Here is a 25,682-nt window from a genome sequence, read left to right as displayed (position 1 = left end):
TCTCTAGGTCCACTCTATCTGTGTCCTCTGGGCCTGGGCTCCCTGACTACAGGAAAAATCCTCTCCACATCCACTCTATCTGTGTCCTCTGGTCCTAGACACCCCCACCATAGGAAACATCCTCTCCCCATCCACACTATCTGTGTCCTCTGGTCCTAGACTGCCCCACTATAGGAAACATCCTCGGTATATCCACTCTATCTGTGTCCTCTGGTCCTAGACACCCCCACAGTAGCAAACATCCTCTCTACGTCCACTCCATCTGTGCCCTCTGGTCCTAGACTCCCCCACTATAGGAAACATCCTCGGCACATGCACTCTACCTGTGTCCTCTGGTCCTAGACTCCCCCACTATAGGAAACATCCTCCCCACATCCACTCCATCTGTGGTCCTACAATCCCCCACTATAGGAAACATCCTCGGCACATGCACTCTACCTGTGTCCTCTGGTCCTAGACTCCCCCACTATAGGAAACATCCTCTCCACATCCACTCCATCTGTGTCCTCTGGTACTAGACTCCCCCACTATAGGAAACAACCTCTCCACATCCACTCTGTCTGTGTCCTCTGTTCCTAGACTCCCCCACTATAGGAAACATCCTCTCCACATCCACTCTGTCTGTGTCCTCTATTCCTAGACTCCCCCACTATAGGAAACATCCTCTCCACAACCATTCTATCTGTGTCCTCTGGTCCTAGACTCCCTCACTACAGGAAACATCCTCTCCACATCCACTCTATCTGTGTCCTCTGGTCCTTGACCCCCCCCCCCACTATGGGAACCATCCTCTCCCCATCCACTCTCTCTGTGTCCTCTGGTCCTAGACTCCCCCACTGTAGGAAACATCCTCGGCACATCCACTCCATCTGTGTCCTCAGGTCCTAGACTCCCCCACTATAGGAAACATCCTCTCCACATCCACTCCATCTGTGTCCTCTGGTCCTAGACTCCCCCACTATAGGAAACATCCTCTCCACATCCACTCTATCTGTGTCCTCTGGTCCTAGCCTCCCCCACTATAGGAAACATCCTCTCCACATCCACTCTGTCTGTGTCCTCTATTCCTAGACTCACCCACTATAGGAAACATCCTCTCCACATCCACTCTATCTGTGTCCTCTTGTCCTAGACACCCCCACTATAGGAAACATCCTCTCCACATCCACTCTATCTGTGTCCTCTGGTCCTAGACTCCCCCACTATAGGAAACATCCTCTCCACATCCACTCTATCTGTGTCCTCTGGTCCTAGCCTCCCCCACTATAGGAAACATCCTCTCCACATTCACTCTATCTGTGTCCTCTGGTCCTAGACTCCCCCACTATAGGAAACATCCTCGGCACATCCACTCCATCTGTGTCCTCTGGTCCTAGACTCCCCCACTATAGGAAACATCCTCTCCACATCCACTCCATCTGTGTCCTCTGGTCCTAGACTCCCCCACTATAGGAAACATCCTCTCCACATCCACTCTATCTGTGTCCTCTGGTCCTAGCCTCCCCCACTATAGGAAACATCCTCTCCACATTCACTCTATCTGTGTCCTCTGGTCCTAGACACCACCACTATAGGAAACATCCTCTCCACATCCACTCTATCTGTGTCCTCTGGTCCTAGACTCCCCCACTATAGGAAACATCCTCTCCACATCCACTCTATCTGTGTCCTCTGGTCCTAGACTCCCCCACTATAGGAAACATCTTCTCCACATACACTCTGTCTGTGTCCTCTGTTCCTAGACTCCCCCACTATAGGAAACATCCTCTCCACATCCACTCTGTCTGTGTCCTCTATTCCTAGACTCCCCCACTATAGGAAACATCCTCTCCACATCCATTCTATCTGTGTCCTCTGGTCCTAGACTCCCCCACTATAGGAAACATCCTCTCCACATCCACTCTATCTGTGTCCTCTGGTCCTAGCCTCCCCCACTATAGGAAACATCCTCTCCACATTCACTCTATCTGTGTCCTCTGGTCCTAGACACCACCACTATAGGAAACATCCTCTCCACATCCACTCTATCTGTGTCCTCTGGTCCTAGACTCCCCCACTATAGGAAACATCCTCTCCACATCCACTCTATCTGTGTCCTCTGGTCCTAGACTCCCCCACTATAGGAAACATCCTCTCCACATACACTCTGTCTGTGTCCTCTGTTCCTAGACTCCCCCACTATAGGAAACATCCTCTCCACATCCACTCTGTCTGTGTCCTCTATTCCTAGACTCCCCCACTATAGGAAACATCCTCTCCACATCCATTCTATCTGTGTCCTCTGGTCCTAGACTCCCTCACTACAGGAAACATCCTCTCCACATCCACTCTATCTGTGTCCTCTGGTCCTAGACCCCCACCCCCCCCACTATGGGAACCATCCTCTCCCCATCCACTCTCTCTGTGTCCTCTGGTCCAAGACACCCCCACTATAGGAAACATCCTCTCCACATCCACTCTATCTGTGTCCTCTGGTCCTCTACTCCCCCACTATAGGAAACATCCTCTCCACATCCACTCTATATGTGCCCTCTGTTCTTACACTCTCTCACTATAGGAAACATCCTCTCTAGGTCCACTCTATCTGTGTCCTCTGGGCCTGGGCTCCCTGACTACAGGAAAAATCCTCTCCACATCCACTCTATCTGTGTCCTCTGGTCCTAGACACCCCCACCATAGGAAACATCCTCTCCCCATCCACTCTATCTGTGTCCTCTGGTCCTAGACACCCCCACAGTAGCAAACATCCTCTCTACGTCCACTCCATCTGTGCCCTCTGGTCCTAGACTCCCCCACTATAGGAAACATCCTCGGCACATGCACTCTACCTGTGTCCTCTGGTCCTAGACTCCCCCACTATAGGAAACATCCTCCCCACATCCACTCCATCTGTGGTCCTACAATCCCCCACTATAGGAAACATCCTCGGCACATGCACTCTACCTGTGTCCTCTGGTCCTAGACTCCCCCACTATAGGAAACATCCTCTCCACATCCACTCCATCTGTGTCCTCTGGTACTAGACTCCCCCACTATAGGAAACAACCTCTCCACATCCACTCTGTCTGTGTCCTCTGTTCCTAGACTCCCCCACTATAGGAAACATCCTCTCCACATCCACTCTGTCTGTGTCCTCTATTCCTAGACTCCCCCACTATAGGAAACATCCTCTCCACAACCATTCTATCTGTGTCCTCTGGTCCTAGACTCCCTCACTACAGGAAACATCCTCTCCACATCCACTCTATCTGTGTCCTCTGGTCCTAGACCCCCCCCCCACTATGGGAACCATCCTCTCCCCATCCACTCTCTCTGTGTCCTCTGGTCCTAGACTCCCCCACTGTAGGAAACATCCTCGGCACATCCACTCCATCTGTGTCCTCAGGTCCTAGACTCCCCCACTATAGGAAACATCCTCTCCACATCCACTCCATCTGTGTCCTCTGGTCCTAGACTCCCCCACTATAGGAAACATCCTCTCCACATCCACTCTATCTGTGTCCTCTGGTCCTAGCCTCCCCCACTATAGGAAACATCCTCTCCACATCCACTCTGTCTGTGTCCTCTATTCCTAGACTCCCCCACTATAGGAAACATCCTCTCCACATCCACTCTATCTGTGTCCTCTGGTCCTAGACACCCCCACTATAGGAAACATCCTCTCCACATCCACTCTATCTGTGTCCTCTGGTCCTAGACTCCCCCACTATAGGAAACATCCTCTCCACATCCACTCTATCTGTGTCCTCTGGTCCTAGCCTCCCCCACTATAGGAAACATCCTCTCCACATTCACTCTATCTGTGTCCTCTGGTCCTAGACTCCCCCACTATAGGAAACATCCTCTCCACATTCACTCTATCTTTGTCCTCTGGTCCTAGACACCACCACTATAGGAAACATCCTCTCCACATCCACTCTATCTGTGTCCTCTGGTCCTAGACTCCCCCACTATAGGAAACATCCTCTCCACATCCACTCTATCTGTGTCCTCTGGTCCTAGACTCCCCCACTATAGGAAACATCCTCTCCACATACACTCTGTCTGTGTCCTCTGTTCCTAGACTCCCCCACTATAGGAAACATCCTCTCCACATCCATTCTATCTGTGTCCTCTGGTCCTAGACTGCCCCACTATAGGAAACATCCTCTCCACATCCACTCTATCTGTGTCCTCTGGTCCTAGCCTCCCCCACTACAGGAAACATCCTCTCCACATTCACTCTATCTGTGTCCTCTGGTCCTAGACACCACCACTATAGGAAACATCCTCTCCACATCCACTCTATCTGTGTCCTCTGGTCCTAGACTCCCCCACTATAGGAAACATCCTCTCCACATCCACTCAGTGTCCTCTGGTCCTAGACTCCCCCACTATAGGAAACATCCTCTCCACATACACTCTGTCTGTGTCCTCTGTTCCTAGACTCCCCCACTATAGGAAACATCCTCTCCACATCCACTCTGTCTGTGTCCTCTATTCCTAGACTCCCCCACTATAGGAAACATCCTCTCCACATCCACTCTGTCTGTGTCCTCTATTCCTAGACTCCCCCACTATAGGAAACATCCTCTCCACATCCATTCTATCTGTGTCCTCTGGTCCTAGACTCCTTCACTACTGGAAACATCCTCTCCACATCCACTCTATCTGTGTCCTCTGGTCCTAGACCCACCCCCCACTATGGGAACCATCCTCTCCCCATCCACTCTCTCTGTGTCCTCTGGTCCTAGACTCCCCCACTGTAGGAAACATCCTCGGCACATCCACTCCATCTGTGTCCTCTGGTCCTAGACTCCCCCACTATAGGAAACATCCTCTCCACATCCACTCCATCTGTGTCCTCTGGTCCTAGACTCCCCCACTATAGGAAACATCCTCTCCACATCCACTCTATCTGTGTCCTCTGGTCCTAGACACCCCCACTATAGGAAACATCCTCTCCACATCCACTCTATCTGTGTCCTCTGGTCCTAGACTCCCCACTATAGGAAACATCCTCTCCACATCCACTCTATCTGTGTCCTCTGGTCCTAGCCTCCCCCACTATAGGAAACATCCTCTCCACATTCACTCTATCTGTGTCCTCTGGTCCTAGACTCCCCCACTATAGGAAACATCCTCTCCACATGCACTCTATCTTTGTCCTCTGGTCCTAGACACTACCACTATAGGAAACATCCTCTCCACATCCACTCTATCTGTGTCCTCTGGTCCTAGACTCTCCCACTATAGGAAACATCCTCTCCACATCCACTCTATCTGTGTCCTCTGGTCCTAGACTCCCCCACTATAGGAAACATAGTCTCCACATCCACTCTATCTGTGTCCTCTGGTCCTAGACACCACCACTATAGGAAACATCCTCTCCACATCCACTCTATCTGTTTCCTCTGGTCCTAGACTCCCCCACTATAGGAAACATCCTCTCCACATCCACTCTATCTGTGTCCTCTGGTCCTAGACTCCCCCACTATAGGAAACATCCTCTCCACATACACTCTGTCTGTGTCCTCTGTTCCTAGACTCCCCCACTATAGGAAACATCCTCTCCACATCCACTCTGTCTGTGTCCTCTATTCCTAGACTCCCCCACTATAGGAAACATCCTCTCCACATCCATTCTATCTGTGTCCTCTGGTCCTAGACTCCCTCACTACAGGAAACATCCTCTCCACATCCACTCTATCTGTGTCCTCTGGTCTTAGACCCCCCCCCCCCACTATGGGAACCATCCTCTCCCCATCCACTCTCTCTGTGTCCTCTGGTCCTAGACTCCCCCACTGTAGGAAACATCCTTGGCACATCCACTCCATCTGTGTCCTCTGGTCCTAGACTCACCCACTATAGGAAACATCCTCTCCACATCCACTCCATCTGTGTCCTCTGGTCCTAGACTCCCCCACTATAGGAAACATCCTCTCCACATCCACTCTATCTGTGTCCTCTGGTCCTAGCCTCCCCCACTATAGGAAACATCCTCTCCACATTCACTCTATCTGTGTCCTCTGGTCCTAGAGACCACCACTATAGGAAACATCCTCTCCACATCCACTTTATCTGTGTCCTCTGGTCCTAGACTCCCCCACTATAGGAAACATCCTCTCCACATCCACTCTATCTGTGTCCTCTGGTCCTAGACTCCCCCACTATAGGAAACATCCTCTCCACATACACTCTGTCTGTGTCCTCTGTTCCTAGACTCCCCCACTATAGGAAACATCCTCTCCACATCCACTCTATCTGTGTCCTCTGGTCCTAGACTCCCCCACTGTAGGAAACATCCTCGGCACATCCACTCTATCTGTGTCCTCTGGTCCTAGACTTCCCCACTATAGGAAACATCCTCCCCACATCCACTCCATCTGTGTCCTCTGGTCCTAGACTCCCCCACTATAGGAAACGTCCTCTCCACATCCACTCTCTGTGTCCTCTGGTCCTAGACTCCCCCACTATAGGAAACATCCACTCCACATCCACTCTGTCTGTGTCCTCTGGTCCTAGACTCCCCCACTATAGGAAACATCCTCTCTAGGTCCACTCTATCTGTGTCCTCTGGTCCTAGACTCCCCCACTATAGGAAACATCCTCTCCACATACACTCTGTCTGTGTCCTCTGTTCCTAGACTCCCCCACTATAGGAAACATCCTCTCCACATCCACTCTGTCTGTGTCCTCTATTCCTAGACTCCCCCACTATAGGAAACATCCTCTCCACATCCATTCTATCTGTGTCCTCTGGTCCTAGACTCCCTCACTACAGGAAACATCCTCTCCACATCCACTCTATCTGTGTCCTCTGGTCCTAGACCCCCCCCCCCCCACTATGGGAACCATCCTCTCCCCATCCACTCTCTCTGTGTCCTCTGGTCCTAGACTCCCCCACTGTAGGAAACATCCTTGGCACATCCACTCCATCTGTGTCCTCTGGTCCTAGACTCCCCCACTATAGGAAACATCCTCTCCACATCCACTCCATCTGTGTCCTCTGGTCCTAGACTCCCCCACTATAGGAAACATCCTCTCCACATCCACTCTATCTGTGTCCTCTGGTCCTAGCCTCCCCCACTATAGGAAACATCCTCTCCACATTCACTCTATCTGTGTCCTCTGGTCCTAGAGACCACCACTATAGGAAACATCCTCTCCACATCCACTCTATCTGTGTCCTCTGGTCCTAGACTCCCCCACTATAGGAAACATCCTCTCCACATCCACTCTATCTGTGTCCTCTGGTCCTAGACTCCCCCACTATAGGAAACATCCTCTCCACATACACTCTGTCTGTGTCCTCTGTTCCTAGACTCCCCCACTATAGGAAACATCCTCTCCACATCCATTCTATCTGTGTCCTCTGGTCCTAGACTCCCTCACTACAGGAAACATCCTCTCCACATCCACTCTATCTGTGTCCTCTGGTCCTAGACCCCCCCCCCCCCACTATGGGAACCATCCTCTCCCCATCCACTCTCTCTGTGTCCTCTGGTCCTAGACTCCCCCACTGTAGGAAACATCCTCGGCACATCCACTCTATCTGTGTCCTCTGGTCCTAGACTTCCCCACTATAGGAAACATCCTCCCCACATCCACTCCATCTGTGTCCTCTGGTCCTAGACTCCCCCACTATAGGAAACGTCCTCTCCACATCCACTCTCTGTGTCCTCTGGTCCTAGACTCCCCCACTATAGGAAACATCCACTCCACATCCACTCTGTCTGTGTCCTCTGGTCCTAGACTCCCCCACTATAGGAAACATCCTCTCTAGGTCCACTCTATCTGTGTCCTCTGGTCCTAGGCTCCCTGACTACAGGAAAAATCCTCTCCACATCCACTCTATCTGTGTCCTCTGGTCCTAGACTCCCCACTATAGGAAACATCCTCTCCACATCCACTCTATCTGTGTCCTCTGGTCCTAGACTCCCCCACTATAGGAAATATCCTCGGCACATCCACTCTGTCTGTGTCCTCTGGTCCTAGACTCCCCCACCATAGGAAACATCCTCTCCCCATCCACTCTGTCTGTGTCCTCTGGTCCTAGACTCCCCCACTATAGGAAACATCCTCTCCACATCCACTCTGTCTGTGTCCTCTGGTCCTAGACTCCCCCACTATAGGAAACATCCTCTCCACATCCATTCTATCTGTGTCCTCTGGTCCTAGACTCCCTCACTACAGGAAACATCCTCTCCACATCCACTCTATCTGTGTCCTCTGGTCCTAGACACCCCCACTATGGGAAACATCCTCTCCACATCCACTCTGTCTGTGTCCTCTGGTCCTTGACTCCCCCACTATAGGAAACATCCTCTCTAGGTCCACTCTATCTGTGTCCTCTGGTCCTAGGCTCCCTGACTACAGGAAAAATCCTCTCCACATCCACTCTATCTGTGTCCTCTGGTCCTAGACTCCCCACGATAGGAAACATCCTCTCCCCATCCACTCTATCTGTGTCCTCTGGTCCTAGACTCCCCCACTATAGGAAACATCCTCTCCACATCCACTCTGTCTGTGTCCTCTGGTGCTAGACTCCCTCACTACAGGAAACATCCTCTCCACATCCACTCTATCTGTGTCCTCTGGTCCTAGACCCCCCCACTATGGGAAACATCCTCTCCACATCCACTCTATCTGTGTCCTCTGGTCCTTGACTCCCCCACTAGAGGAAACATCCTCTCCACATCCACTCTGTCTGTGTCCTCTGGTCCTAGACTCCCCCACCATAGGAAACATCCTCTCCCCATCCACTCTGTCTGTGTCCTCTGGTCCTAGACTCCCCCACTATAGGAAACATCCTCTCCACATCCACTCTGTCTGTGTCCTCTGGTCCTAGACCCCCCCACTATGGGAAACATCCTCTCCACATCCACTCTATCTGTGTCCTCTGGTCCTAGACCCCCCCACTATGGGAAACATCCTCTCCACATCCACTCTATCTGTGTCCTCTGGTCCCAGACTCCCCCACTATAGGAAACATCCTCTCCACATCCACTCTGTCTGTGTCCTCTGGTCCTAGACTCCCCCACTATAGGAAACATCCTCTCCACATCCACTCTATCTGTGTCCTCTGGTCCTAGACCCCCCCACTATGGGAAACATCCTCTCCACATCCACTCTATCTGTGTCCTCTGGTCCTAGACCCCCCCACTATGGGAAACATCCTCTCCACATCCACTCTATCTGTGTCCTCTGGTCCCAGACTCCCCCACCATAGGAAACATCCTCTCCACATCCACTCTATCTGTGCCCTCTGGTCCTGGACTCCCCCACTATAGGAATCATCCTCTCCACATCCACTCTCTGTGTCCTCTGGTCCTAGACTCCCCCACTATAGGAAACATCCTCTCCACATCCACTCTGTCTGTGTCCTCTGGTCCTAGACCCCCCCACTATGGGAAACATCCTCTCCACATCCACTCTATCTGTGTCCTCTGGTCCTAGACCCCCCCACTATGGGAAACATCCTCTCCACATCCACTCTATCTGTGTCCTCTGGTCCCAGACTCCCCCACTATAGGAAACATCCTCTCCACATCCACTCTGTCTGTGTCCTCTGGTCCTAGACTCCCCCACTATAGGAAACATCCTCTCCACATCCACTCTATCTGTGTCCTCTGGTCCTAGACCCCCCCACTATGGGAAACATCCTCTCCACATCCACTCTATCTGTGTCCTCTGGTCCTAGACCCCCCCACTATGGGAAACATCCTCTCCACATCCACTCTATCTGTGTCCTCTGGTCCCAGACTCCCCCACCATAGGAAACATCCTCTCCACATCCACTCTATCTGTGTCCTCTGGTCCCAGACTCCCCCACTATAGGAAACATCCTCTCCACATCCACTCTGTCTGTGTCCTCTGGTCCTAGACTCCCCCACTATAGGAAACATCCTCTCCACATCCACTCTATCTGTGTCCTCTGGTCCTAGACCCCCCCACTATGGGAAACATCCTCTCCACATCCACTCTATCTGTGTCCTCTGGTCCTAGACCCCCCCACTATGGGAAACATCCTCTCCACATCCACTCTATCTGTGTCCTCTGGTCCCAGACTCCCCCACCATAGGAAACATCCTCTCCACATCCACTCTATCTGTGCCCTCTGGTCCTGGACTCCCCCACTATAGGAATCATCCTCTCCACATCCACTCTCTGTGTCCTCTGGTCCTAGACTCCCCCACTATAGGAAACATCCTCTCCACATCCACTCTGTCTGTGTCCTCTGGTCCTAGACCCCCCCACTATGGGAAACATCCTCTCCACATCCACTCTATCTGTGTCCTCTGGTCCTAGACCCCCCCACTATGGGAAACATCCTCTCCACATCCACTCTATCTGTGTCCTCTGGTCCCAGACTCCCCCACTATAGGAAACATCCTCTCCACATCCACTCTGTCTGTGTCCTCTGGTCCTAGACTCCCCCACTATAGGAAACATCCTCTCCACATCCACTCTATCTGTGTCCTCTGGTCCTAGACCCCCCCACTATGGGAAACATCCTCTCCACATCCACTCTATCTGTGTCCTCTGGTCCTAGACCCCCCCACTATGGGAAACATCCTCTCCACATCCACTCTATCTGTGTCCTCTGGTCCTAGACCCCCCCACTATGGGAAACATCCTCTCCACATCCACTCTATCTGTGTCCTCTGGTCCTAGACTCCCCCACTATAGGAAACATCCTCTCCACATCTACTCTGTCAAGGTTTGATAGGTTTGAATTGCATAACCCCTCCCCCTTCTGAGTTCTAGTGGATACAGTCCCAGTGCCTTCAAACGACAAGCTGTTCAACGCTGGAATCTTTTATGAACCTCCTTTGAACCCTCGCGTGTTTCAACTCATCCTTTCTAAGCTCAAAATTGTTCACAAGACTCCAAGTGAGGCCCCACCAGTGCCTTATAAAGTCTCAACATTAATTACATCCTTGCTTTTGTATTCTAGTCCTCTTGAAGTGAACACTAACATCACATTTGCCTTCCTCACCAGACTTAGCCGGCAAATTAACCTTTAGGGAATCCTGCACAAGCACTCCCAAGTCCCTTTTCACCTCTGTTTTTTGCATTGTCTCTCCTTCAAGAAAATAGTCAACCCTTTCACTTCTTCTACAAAATGCATGACCAGACACTTCCCAATACTGTATTCCATCTGCCATTTCTTTGCCCATTCTCCTAATCTGTCCAAGTCCTTCTGTAGCCTCTCTCCTTCCCCTCCAAACTACCTGCCCCTCCACCAATCTTCATATCATCTACAAACTTTGCAACAAAGCCATCGATTCCATCATCCAAATCATCGCCATATGTGCTCTGTAGTCAGAAGGGGACACTGGCTCGTACACCGTCTGGGTGTAAAGCAGCTCGAATTCATGGGCAGTACAGGTGGCGCCATGATAAGGTGCTGCTGGCTTTTGCTGACACACTGGAGCGAGAGAGATGCAAGAAGAGGACGGCTGGCACAGATCTGCAGAAGGCCATCACCTTCATCAAAGAGGGAGCCAGGCCTTTTGTAACTAAACAGCCAAAGCCAAACCTGCTGCTAACGGCCAGGTCCTGGGAGATGAGGGTCGATGTGGGAAGAAGGCTGCAGTTCTCGGAGGTGATGCACACAACCCTCCGCCCGGACATTCAACTGAAGACCGGAAAATAATTCTGGTTGAGCTGATGGTGCCGTGGCAGGAAGGATGGGAAGAGGCCCACGAGAGAAAGGCCTTGAAGAACCAGCCCTTAGTGCAGGAGTGCAAAGACCAGAGATGGCAGGCATGGTTGTTCCCTGTGGAGATCGGCTGCCGAGGTTTCCCAGCCAAATCAGCATGGCGGTTGTTGTCAGCTCTGGGCCTGGATGAAAGGAGCAAAAAGCCAGCAGCTCGTAGGATGGGGGAAGAGGCAGAACGAGCCTCTTGTTGGATTTGGAGTAGGTGAGAGGAGGGAAGCTGGAAGCCAGGAGCAGATGGGCAGTGATTCGGCCACCACTGCCGGCCCACCAACTGGGGAGTGTCGTGGTTAAGGGTCGAAACACTCTGTGAAGGTTGGGAACCACCTGATGACATCTGCTCCTGGCTGAAGGCTACGGACACCTCATAAGGTATCTGGAGAATGCACCCTAACAGGTGCATGTAACAAGCCAGTGTTCTTATTTTCCAATCAATTTGGTCAATTCCTCTTTCACGCCTCTGTAATTCCCTTTACTCCACTGTAATACTGATACGTCTGACTTTAGCTTCTCCTTCCCAAATTTCATGTTGAATTTGATCATATTATGATCACTTGCTCTTAAGGGTTCCTTTACCTTAAGCTCTCAAATTAATTCTGGTTCACTGCACAACACCCAATCCGGAATCGCTGATTCTCCACTGGGCTCAACCACGAGCTGCTCTAAAAAGCTATCTCACAGGCTCTCCGGAGATCTCCCCTCCTGGAACCCAGCACCAACACGATTTTCCCAACCTACCTGCATTATTGGTGTGGCATTAGCAGCGGGCCAGTCGATTTGAAGAGAGAGAGAGCTTCGCACACCTCAGGAAGAAGAGTTCAATGAAAGGAGCATTTCTCGGGGCTTGGTGGACCAATCGATCCGCGATTCATCAGCAGGAGCAAATAAAAGTAAAGCAGGGTCAAAGCGGAGCGGCCACTGTGTGAGGGGACCAGCGTAAGAGTGGGAACTTTGGCGAGGAGGCACGGGTAAGTAGCAGGTAAGGCTGTTGTAGTGGTTGTATAAAAAGTCACTAAATTAAATAAAGTAGGGATGACGCAGGATCGGGTTATGTGCTGTAGCTGGTGGACCCCATTGTGGTCCCTGGTAACCACATCTGCAGCAAGTGTTGGCTGCTCGAGGAACTCGGGCTCAGAGTTGCTGAGCTGGAATCTGAGCTTCAAACACCGCGGCACATCGGGGAGGGGGAGAGTGACCGGGATTCTCTGTCCCAGGAGGTAGACACACCCATGAGATTAGCTGCCTCAGACTCAGTCTGTGGTGAGGGACAAGAGGCTGTGACTGCGAGTGAGACGGGTAGTGGAATCCCAGAGACGGTGCGGGAGGAGCCTCAGCCCGTGAGCTTGTCCAGCAGGTCTGAGATTCGTGCTCCCCGTGTGGGTGAGAGTGAGGGCTGTAGGAAGGATGAGCAACCTCACTGTGGCACCGTGGTTCAGGGAGCCATTCGAGAGGGGGAGGAGAGAAATATAGTGGTAATTGGGGATAGTATAGTCGGGGGAATAGGCAGAGATCTCTGTCGTGAGGATAGAGCATCCCGAAGGCTGTATTGCCTGCCTGGTGCCTGGATTTGGGACATCTTATCTGACCTGCAGTGGGAGAGGAAAGATCCAGCTGTCGTGGTCCATGTGGGTACCAACAACAGGTAGAATGAGGAAAGAGGATCTACTGAAAGACTTTGAGCAGCTAGGAACTAAATTAAAAAGCAGAGCCAAAAAGGTGGTAATCTCTGGATCACTACCTGAGCCATGTGCAAATTGGCACGGGGTCAAGAAGATCAGGGAGTTAAATGATTGGTGTGGGAGAAGTGGGTTTGAATTCATGGGAAATTGGCACCAGTGTTGGGGAAGCAGGGAGCTGTACCAATGGGACGGGCTCCACCTGAACCGTGATGGGGCCTGGATCCTATTGAATCACATAACTAGGGCTGGGTATAGGACTTTAATCTAAGTAGCAGGAGAGTGGGTTATTAGCAGGAGAGTGGGTTATTAGCAGGAGAGGGCTGGGTATAGGACTTTAGACCAAATAGTTGGGGGAGGGGGTTCAACAGATTGGAGAAGTATGGATAAAGTAAAAAAGAAAAGTGTGGATAAAGAAAAAGCAAAAGTTAAAAAAGAGAAAAGTAAGAGTGGAGTGAAGAAAAGTCTGGTGTAAAAGAGTAAAAGATGACAAGATTTTAAAAGCACAATGACACAATAAGGGCACTTTATTTGAATGCCTGTAGTATTCGAAACTAGGTCAGTGAACTTGTGGTTCATATCAGTACAAAGGGGTATGACTTAGTGGCTATTACAGAAACGTAGTTGCAGGGGGAGAGGAATGGGAATTAAATATCCAAGGATATTAGATAATACAGAAGGATAGGCAGGAAAGTATGGGAGGTGGGGTAACGCTCTAAACTAAAGATGATAACAGGGCGATAGTGAGAGACGATATAAGATCTAAGGAGCAGAATGTTGAATGCATCTGGGTAGAGATTAGGAATAGTAAAGGGAAAATAATCACTGGTGGGGGTTGTCTATCAGCCACTGAATAATAACATTACAGTGGCACAGGCAATAACTGGGAAATATCTGAGGCATGTAAGAATGGAACAGCAGTTACCATGGGGAACTTTCTCTTGCACACAGATAGGGTGAATGTAGTTGTTCGAGGCAGTCTTGAGGAGGGTTTCATAGAATGCATCCGTGATGGCTTTCTTGAGCAGCATGTTACTGGACCTACAAGGGAACGTGCTATCTTAGATCTGGTCTAGTGCAAGGAGACAGGTAAAGTTAGTGATCTTGTAGTTAGGATCCTCTTGTAAAGAGGACTGAATTCCTCATACAAATGGAGGGTGCAATAGTTTGATCCAAAGCCAGTGTATTATGCCTAAACAATGAGATCTACAATGGGATGAGGGAGGACTTGGCTAGTGTAGACGGGGAACACTGGCTATATGGATCAGTTGAGGAAAAGTGGAAGACTTACGAAGACATTTTTCATAGTGCTCAACAAAAGTATATTCCAGTTAAAAGCAAGGATAGTAAGGGTGGAGAGAGCCAGCCTTGGATAACAAAGGAAATAAAGTAAGGCATCAAACTAAAAGCTCATGCAAACTGGAAGATTGGGAAAATTTTAAAAAGCAACAAAGTAACACTAAGCAAGCAAAAAAGAAAGGGAAGCTAGATTCTGGAAAAACTAGTACAGTACAAATAAAAAGAAAGATAGTAAAAGTTTCTGTAATTATATGAAGTGGAAAAGGGTGGCTAAAGTGAATGTAGGTTCCTTGGGGGACGAGAAGGGGGAATTGATATTGGGTTCTGAGGAAATGGCCGAGGCTTTGAATGACTATTTTGTGTTGGTCTTCATGGTGGAGGGCACGTCTAACCTGCCAAAGAGAGATGTAATGGATGCAATGGGAGGTGAGGACCTCAATACAATAGCTATCACTAAAGAGGTAGAGTTGAGCAAACTTGTGAGCCTGAAGATAGACAAATCCCCTGGTCCTGATGGAATACATCCCAGGGTACTGAAAGAAATGGGACAAATTATAGCGAAGGCTTTGGTGATGATTCAAGAAAATTCTCCGGACTCTGGGCAGGTCCTGGAGGATTGGAAGATGGCAAATATCACACCACTGTTCAAAACAGGATGTAGGCAAAAGGCAGATAACCATAGGCCACTTAGTTTAACATCTGTAGTTGGGAAAATGCTTGAAGCTGTCATGAAAGAAGAAATAGTGAGGCATCTGGAAAGAAATGGATCCGTCAGGCAGACGCAACATGGATTCAGCAAAGGCAGGTCCTGTTTGACAAACCTACTGGAGTTCTTTGAGGATATAACGAGCGCAGTGGATAGAGGGGAACAGACGTACATTATTTACTTGGATTTCCAGAAGGCATTTGACAACGAGCCATATAAAAGACTTATCTATAAGATAAGGATGCATGGAGTTGGGGGTGATGTATTAGCATGGAAAGAGGATTGGTTAACTAATAGAAAGCAGAGAGTTGGGATACGTGGGTGTTACTCTGGTTGGCAATCAGTGGTGAATGGTGTGCCACAGGGGTCAGTGCTGGGCCCGCAACTGTTCACGATATACATTAATGATCTGGAAGAGGGGACCGAGTGTAGTGTATCTAAGTTTGCTGATGACACTGAATTGAGTGGAAAAGCAAATTGTGCAGAAGATACGGAGAATCTGCAGAGAGATATAGATGGGTTAAGTGATGGGCAAGAGTCTGGTAGATGGAGTACAATGTTGGTAAACGCAAGGTCATTCACTTTGGAAGGAAAAATGAAAGAGCAGGTTATTACTTAAGTGATAAAAATTACAGCATGCTGCAGTGCAGAGGGACTTGGGAGTACGTGTGCATGAATGACAAAAGGTTGGTTTGCAGGTGCAACAGGCTATCAAGAAGGCAAATGGAATGTTGGCCATCATTACTAGAGGGATTGAATTTAAGAGCAGGGAGGTCATGCTGCAACTATACAGGGCACTGGTGAGGCCGCACCTGGAGTATTGTGTGTAGTTCTGGTCTCCATACTTGAGGAAGGATATACTGGCTTTGGAGGCGGTGCGGAGGAGGTTCACCAGGTTGATTCCAGAGATGAGGGGGTTGGATTATGAGGAGAGATTGAGTCGCCTGGGACTGTACTCAGTGAAATTCAGAAGAATGAGAGGAGATCTTAAAAAAAAAACATAGAAAGATGGAAATCCTGCAGCACAATACAGGCCCCTTCGGCCCACAATGCTGAGCTGAACATGTACTTTTTTAGAAATTACCTAGGGTTACCAATAGCCCAGCAAAACACACACAAAATGCTGGTGGAACGCAGCAGGCCAGGCAGCATCTATAGGAAGAAGTACAATCAATGTTTCAGGCCGAGACCCTTCATCAAGACTAACTGAAAGAAGAGATAGTAAGAGATTTGAAAGTGGTGTGGGGGAGGATCTGAAATGATAGGAGAAGATAAGAGAGGGAGGGATGAAGCTAAGAGCTGGAAGGGTGATTGGCAAAAGGGATACAGAGCTGGAGAAGGGAAGGGAGGCCTAGGGAGAAAGAAAGGGGGAGGGGGGGAGCACCAGATGGAGATGGCAAAGAGTGATTGTGAGAGAGACAGAGAGAAAAAAGAGAGAGAGGAAATGGGGGGGGGGGAAGAAGAGAGAAATAAATGAATAAATAATAAAAAAAATGATGGGGTAAGATGGAGAGGGGGGCATTAATGGAAGTTAGAGAAATCAATGTTCATGCCATCAGGTTGGAGGCTACCCAGACAGAATATAAGGTGCTGTTTCTTCAACCTGAGTGTGGCTTCATCTTGACAGTAGAGGAGGCCATGGATAGACATATCAGAATGGGAATGGGAAGTGGAATTAAAATTTGTGGCCACTGGGAGATCCTGCTTTCTCTGGCGGACAGAGCCTAGGTGTTCAGCAAAACAGTCTCCCAGTCTGCGTCAGGTCTCACCGATATATAAAAGGCCACACCGGGAGCACCAGACACAGTATACCACATCAGCCGACTCACAGGTGAAGTGTCGCCTCACCTGGAAGGACTGTCTGGGGTCCTGAATGGTGGTGAGGGAGGAGGTGTAAGGGCAGGTGTAGCACTTGTTTCGCTTACAAGGATAAATGCCAAGAGGGAGATCGGTGGGAAGGGATGGGGGGGGGGGGGGATGAATGGACAAGGGAGTTGCGTAGGGAGCAATCCCTGTGAAAAGCAGAAAGGTGGGGAAGGGAAAATGTGCTTGGTAGTGGGATCCTGATGGAGGTGGTGGAAGTTATGGAGAATTATACGTTGGACCTGGAGGCTGGTGGGGTGATAGGTAAGGACAAGGGGAACCCTATCCCTAGTGGGGTGGCGGGCGGATGGGGTGAGAGCAGATGTGCGTGAAATGGGAGAGATGTGTTTGAGAGCAGAGTTGATGGTGGAGGAAGGGAAGCCCCTTTGTTTAAGAAAGGAAGACATCTCCTTCATCCTGAAATGAAAAGCCTCATCCTGAGAGCAGATGTGACGGAGATGGAGGAATTGTGAGAAAGGGATAGCATTTTTGCAAGAGACAGGGTGGGAAGAGGAATAGTCCAGGTAGCTGTTAGAGTCCGTAGGCTTATAGTAGACATCAGTAGATAAGCTGTCTCCAGAGATGGAGACAGAAAGGTCAAGAAAGGGGAGGGAGGTGTCAGAAATGGACCAGGTAAATTTGAGGGCAGGGTGAAAGTTGGAGGCAAAGTTAATGAAGTCGACGAACTCAGCATGCATGCAGGAGGCAGCGCCAATGCAGTCGTCGATGTAGCGAAGGGAAAGAGGGGGACAGATACCGGTATAGACTTGGAACATGGACTGTTCCACAAAGCCAACAAAAAGGCAGGCATAACTGGGACCCATGCGGGTGCCCATGGCTACACCCTTGGTTTGGAGGAAGTGGGAGGAGCCAAAGGAGAAATTATTAAGAGTAAGGACTAATTCTGCTAGACAGAGGAGAGTGGTGGTAGAGGGGAACTGGTTAGGTCTGGAATCCAAAAAGAAGCAGAGAGCTTTGAGACCTTCCTGGTGGAGGATGGAGGTATATAGGGACCGGACGTCCATGGTGAAAATAAGGCAGTGGAGGCCAGGGAACTTAAAATCATTGAAAAGTTTCAGAGCGTGAGAAGTGTCACGAACATAGGTAAGATGGGGTTGGACAAGGGGGGATAAAACAGACCCGAAGTATGCAGAAATGAGTTCGGTGGGGCAGGAGCAAGCTGAGACAATGGGTCTACCTGGACAGGCAGGTTTGTGGATCTTGGGTAGGAGGTAGAAACAGGAAGTGCAGTGTGTGGGAACTATGAGGTTGGTGGCAGTGGATGGGAGATCCCCAGAGCTGATAAGGTTGGTAATGGTGTGGGAGACAACAGCCTGGTGCTCCTTAGTGGGGTCATGATCGAGGGGTAAATAAGAGGAGATATAAACGAGTTGTCGCTGTGAATACCAATAGTCCTCTATTTTTCTAAGCTCCATTTACCTATCCAGGAGTCTCTTAACAGACCCTCTCATATCCACCTCCACCACCATTGCCGGCAGCCCATTCCATGCACTCATCACTCTCTGCGTAAAAAACTTACCCCTGACATCCCCTCTGTACCTACTTCCAAGCACCTTAAAACTGTGCCCTCTCGTGCTAGCCATTTCAGCCCTGGGAAAAAGCCTCTGACTATCCACACAATCAATGCCTCTCATCATCTTGTACACCTCTATCAGGTCACCTCTCATCCTCCTTCGCTCCAAGGAGAAAAGGCCGAGTTCACTCAACCTATTCTCATAAGGCATGCTCCCCATTCCAGGCAACATCCTTGTTAATCTCCTCTGCACCCTTTCTATAGTTTTTACATCCTTCCTGTAGTGAAGTGACCAGAACTGAGCACAGTACTCCAAGTGCGGTCTGACCAGGGTCCTATATAACTGCCACATTATCTCTTGGCTCCAAAACTCAATCCCACGATTGATGAAGTCCAATACACCGTACGCCTTCTTCACCACAGAGTCAAGCTGCGCAGCTGCTTTGAGTGTCCTATGGACTCGGACCCCAAGATCCCTCTGATCCACCACACTGCCAAGAGTCTTACCATTAATACTATATTCTGCCATCATATTTGGCCTACCAAGATGAACCACTTCACACTTACCTGGGTTGAACTCCATCTGCCACTTCTCAGCCTAGATTTGCATCCTATCAATGTTCTGCTGTAACCTGACAGCCCTCCACACTATCCTCAACACCCCCAACCTTTGTGTCAGCAAATTTACTAACCCATCCCTCCACTTCTTCATCCAGGTCATTTATAAAAATCACAAAGAGTAAGGGTTCCAGAACAGATCCCTGAGGCACACCACTGGTCACCGACCTCCATGCAGAATATGACCCATCTACAACCACTCTTTGCCTTCTGTGGGCAAGCCAGTTCTGGATCCACAAAGTAAGGTCCCCTTGGATCCCATGCCTCCTTACTTTCACAATAAGCCTTGCATGGGGTACCTTATCAAATGCCTTGCTGAAATCCATATACGCTACATCTACTATACCTCCAACAACGTGTTTAGTCACATCCTCAAAAAATTCAATTAGACTCATAAGGGATGACTGGCCTTTGACAAAGCCATGCGGACTATTCCTAATCATATTATGCCTCTCCAAATGTCCATAAATCCTGCCTCCCAGGATCTTCTCCATCACCTTACCAACACTGGTAATAAACACTGGTCTATAATTTCCTGGGCTATCTCTACTCCCTTTCTTGAATAATGGGACAACATCCACAACCGGTACCATTCCCCGGTGTTATACAGTGACAGACCCGTCCCCACCGATACTGTACCCCCGTGTTACACAGCGACAGACCCAAAAACTAGCAAAAACACAGGCTTTTCACGCACGAGTTCTGATGTGCCATACAACTCTTAGACCCCCATTCAATTCTCATAAAAATTTGTTAATATACACATATTTAGCATTTTACATGATATATTGATTTAATACAAAAAGATAAACATTACCTGCCTTAATGAGACTTTTAACAAATATATTTTGTCTTCTTTTGATTTCTTTGTTTTCCTTAATCACATATTCTTTCCGTAACTCAGACCCAAGCACTGGCTTCAGTTTTCCTTCTACTTCAGTCTGACGTTGTGTTTTATCATGTCTATTAAGATCATGTCTTCTATTATGTGAGAAAGTGTTTTCACAAACAATACACAACGGTTTTCCTGACGGACCCGCTATAAATAAGAACTCATTTTCCCACAGTTCATTGAATTCACACTTACTGTCACTCTCTGCTTTTCTTTTGCACTGTGACAGGTAACTGAATGTAAAAACAAGGCTTAATTTTCGAAAAAGCACAAAACTGCAAACGTTCACAAAGGACGAACAAAGCACAACTCTGTAGCGCACGAGTGTCAATTGTAAACTGACTGGCAAACACCTGCGACGCACCGCTGGTGCAGCCGCCTGGTGCCACAGGATCAAACGTGTATTGAACAGTTATGGAACGACTGCAGAACAAAAGTCCTTCTTTCCTACTTTGACTCATTGAACATTTTAAAAAATTGAAAACAGATTGATGTGAAAGAAGATAACATTCACCAAAAGATGTGCACGAAATAATAAAATTGCTAAAATAATTGCTAAGTTTTAGATTTATTCTCAGTAAAACCCATTTCTAGCTCTAAGCTACTTGAATCCTGTTATAGGTTTTTGTTCTCCACAAATCGGTTTTTGGTTAATACTTTTTGCACGAGTAGGTTTACTTTTTTATGATTTTCACTGGGGTGCAATGCGCCACTTCTAATCAAACAATGCCCCAGTTTTGGCGCACGTGCTGTAGGTTGGCCATTCCTGCCCTATCGTATTCACCTCCACCACCGTCACCGATAGCCCATTCTGTGCACTCACCACTCTCTGCATAAAAAAATCCTTACCCCTGATATCTCCTCTGTACCTACTTCCAAGCACTTAAAAACTATGCCCTCTTGTGCTAAACATTTCAGTCCTGGGGAAAAGCCTCTGACTATCTACACAATCAATGCCTCTCATTATCTTGTACACCTCTGTCAGGTCACCTCTCATCCTCCATCGCTCCAAGGAGAAAAGACCGAGTTCACTCAACCTGTTCTCATAAGGCGTGCTCCCCAATCCAGGCAATATCCTTGTAAATCTCCTCTGCACCCTTTCTATGGTTTCCACATCCTTCCTGTAGTGAGGTGACCAGAACTGAGCACAGTACTCCAAGTGGGACCTGACCAGGGTCCTATATAGCTGCAACATTACCTCTCGGCTCTTAAACTCAATCCCATGATTGATGAAGGCCAATGCACCATATGCCTTCTTCACCACAGAGTCAACCTGCGCAGCTGCTTTGAGTGTCCTATGGACTCAGACCCCAAGTTCCCTCTGATCCTCCACAACGCCAAGAGTCTTACCATTAATACTATATCTTGCCATCACATTTGACCTACCAAAATGAACCACCTCACACTTATCTGTGTTGAACTCCATCTGCCACTTCTCAGCCCAGTTTTGCATCTTATCAATGTCTCACTGTAACCTCTGACAGCCCTCCACACTATCTACAACACCTCCAACCTTTGTGTAACCAACAAACTTACTAATCCATCCCTCCACTTCCTCATCCAGGCCATTTATAAAAATCACAAAGAGAAAGGGTTCCAGAACAGATCCCTGAGGCACAACTCTGGTGACCGACCTCCATGCAGAATATGAGCTGTCGACAACCACTCTTTGCCTTCTGTGGGCAAGCCAGTTCTGGATCCACAAAGTAATGTCCCTTTGGATCCCATGCCTCCTTACTTTCTCAATAAGCCTTGCCTGGGGTCCCTTATCCAATGCCTTGCTGAAACCCATATACACAACATCTACTGCTCTACCTTCATCAATGTATTTAGTCACATCCTCAAAGAATTCAATCAGGCTCATAAGGCACGACCTGCCCTCAACAAAGCCATGCTGACTATTCCTAGTCATATTATACCTCTCCAAATGTTCATAAATCCTGCCTCTCAGGATCTTCTCCATCAACTTACCAACCACTGAGGTTAGTCTCACTGGCCTATGATTTCCTTGGCTATCTCTTCTCCCTTTCTTGAATAATGGGACAACATCCACAACCCTCCAATCCTCCAGAACCTCTCCTGTCCCCACTGATGATGCAAAGATCATAGCCAGAGGCTCAGCAATCTCCTCCCTCACCTCTCACAATAGCCTGGGGTATATCTTGTCTGGTCCCGGTGACTTATACAACTTGCTTTCCAAAAACTCCAGCACATCCTCTTTCTTAATGTCTTTATGGTTAAGCTTTTCAGTCCACTGTAAGTCATCCCTACAATTGCCAAGGTCCTTTTCCGTAGTGAATACTGAAGCAAAGTATTCATTAAGTATCTCTGCTATCTCCTCTGGTTCCATACACACTTTTCCACTGTCACACTTGATTGATCCTATTCTCTCACGTCTTATCTTGCTCTTCACATACTTGTAGAATGCCTTGGGGTTTTCCTCAATCCTGCCCACCAAGGCCTTCTCATGGCCCCTACTGGCTCTCCTAATTTTTCTCTTAGTTCCTTCCTGCTAGCCTCATAATCTTCTAGATCTCTATCACTACCTAGTTTTTTGAACCTTCTGTAAGCTTTTCTTTTCTTCTTGACTAGATTTTCAACAGCCTTTGTACACTACGGTTCCTGTACCCTACCACCCTTTCCGTCTCATTGGAACGTACCTATGCAGAACGCCACACAAATATCCCCTGAATATTTGCCACATTTCTGCTGTACATTTTCCAGAGAACATCTATTCCCAATTTATGCTTCCAAGTTCCTGCCTGATAGCCTCATTTTTCCCCTTACTCCAATTAAGTGCATTCCAACTTGTCTGTTCCTATCCCTCTCCAATGGAGATTATAAAGGAGATAAAATTGTGATCACTATCTCCAAAATGCTTTCCCACTAACCAGATTCATTTCCCAATACCAGATCAAGTACAGCCTCTCCTCTTGTAGGCTTATCTACATATTGTGTAAGGAAACCTTCCTGAACACACCTAATGAACTCCACCTCATCTAAACCCCTTGCTCTAGGGAGATGCCAATCAATATTTGGGAAATTAAAATATCCCACCACAACAACCCTGTTATTATTATACCTTTCCAGAATCTGTCTGCCTATCTACTCTTTGATATCCTTGTTACTATCGGGTGGTCTATAAAACACCCAGTAGAGTTATTGACCCCTTCCTGTTTCTAACTTGCACCCACAGAGACTCAGTGGACAATCCTGCCATTACTTCCTCCTTCTCTGCAGCCATGACACTATCTCTGATTAACAGGGCCACGCTCCACCTCTTTTGCCTTCCTCCCTGTCCTTTCTGAAACATCTAAAGCCCGGCACTCGAAGTAACCATTCCTGCCCCTGAGCCGTCCAAGTCTCTGTAATGGGCACACATCATAGCCATGCTCTAAGCTTATCCGCTTTGTTCATGATACTCCTTGCATTAAAATAGACACATCTCAAACCATCAGACTGAACGCGTCCCTTCTCTATCACCTGCCTATCCTCCTTCTCACACTGTCTACAAGCTTTCTCTATTCGTGAGCCAACCTCCTCTTCCTCCGTCGCTTCAGTTCAATTTCCACCCCCTCAGCAATACTAGTTTAAACTCTCCCTGATAGCCTTAGCAAACCTTCCCGCCAGGATATTGGTCCCCCTCGGATTCAAATGCAACCCATCCTTTTTGTACAGGTCACGCCTGCCTCAAAAGAGGTCCCAATGATCCAGAAATCTGAATCCCTGCCCCCTGCTCTAATCCCTCAGCCATGCATTTACTCTCACCTTATTCTATTCATATTCTCACTATTGCATGGCACAGGACAAGATTACTACCTCTGAGGTCCTGCTTCTCAATTTCCCTGTAGTCTGTTTTCAGGACTTCCTCCCTTCTCCTACCTATATCTTGTAGAAACACATAAAATCATGAAAGGGATAGGTAAGATAGAGATAGGACAGTTGTTTCCACTGGTAGGTGAGACTAGAACTAGGGGACATAGCCTCAAGATTTGGGGGAGTAGATTTAGGACAGAGATGAGGAGGAACTGCTTTTCCCAGAGAGTGGAGAATCTGTGGAATTCTCTGCCCAATGAAGCAGTGGTTGCTCCCTCAGTAAATCTATTTAAGACAAGATTGGATAGATTTTTGCACAGTAGGGGATTTAAGGGTGATGGGGAAAAGGCAGGTCGGTGGAGATGAGTCCATGGTCAGATCAGCCATGTTCTTATTGAATGGCGGAGCAGGCTTGACGGGCCAGATGGCCTACTCCTGCTCCTATTTCTTATGTTAAGTACCTCATGACTATTGTAACATTGCCCTTTTGGCATGCATTGTCTACCTCCCACTGTAATTTGCGGGCACATTCTTACCACTGTTAGGGGGTCTGTATAAAACTCCCAACAGGGGCTTTTTACCCTGGCAGTTCTTTAGCTCTATTCACAATGACTCAACACCTTCCGAACCGGCGTCACCTCTTTTTAATGATTTGATTTGATTTTTTACCAACAGAGCAACGCCACCCTGCCTGTCCTTTCGGTACAATCTGTATCCCAGCTATAATCTTCCTTCAGCCACGATTCAGTGATGCCTACAACATCATACATGCTGATCTGTAACTGCTACAAGCTCATCTACCTTATTCCATATACTGCACTCTTCCAAATATAACACCTTCAGTCTTGTATTCACCCATTTCGATTTTGTCCACCCTTAACGTTGCAACTCATCCTATTGACTGTGATTTTGCCCCCTCGACAGCCTGTCCTCACTACACTTTGCCTCTGTTTGTAAACCAGCACTGTTATCCACCTTTCCTACAATACTTCTTGCATTGAAGCATAGCGCAGGGCACCAGTCGCACCTTTAGGTTCCTAACTTTGTCCAAGGTCTTACTAAAATCTGCCTCTGCTAACTGTCCTGGCTCTCTGGTTTCCGTCCCTCTGCAACTCTAGATTAAACCCCACCGTGCAGCATTAACTCCAATTAGGCCATATCTGGAGTATTGCACACAGTTCTGGCCGCCCCACTATAGGATGTTGAGGCTTTGGAGAGGGAGCAGAAGAGGTTCACCAGGACGCTGCCTGGTTTCAAGGGCATTTGCAATCACGAGAGGCGGGACAAACTTGGGTTGTTTTCTCTGGAGTGTCGGAGGCTGAGGGGAGATCTGATAGAGGTTCACAAGATTATGAGAGGCACAGATAGAGTGGACAGGGAGTATGTTTTCCAGGGTTGAAATATCTAATACCAGGGCATGCACTGAAGGTGAGAGGGGGTAGGTTTGTTACTCTGAGAACGATGGATGCCTCCAATGCGCTGCCTGGTATGCTGGTAGAGGCAAATACATTAGAGGCTTTTAAGAGGTGTTTAGTTAAGCACAGGGCTACAAGGAGGATGGAGGGATATGGACA

Source organism: Hypanus sabinus, chromosome 11 (genome assembly GCF_030144855.1).
Source record: "Hypanus sabinus isolate sHypSab1 chromosome 11, sHypSab1.hap1, whole genome shotgun sequence".
NCBI lineage: Eukaryota > Metazoa > Chordata > Chondrichthyes > Myliobatiformes > Dasyatidae > Hypanus > Hypanus sabinus.
Note: the sequence above shows the minus strand (reverse complement) of the source record.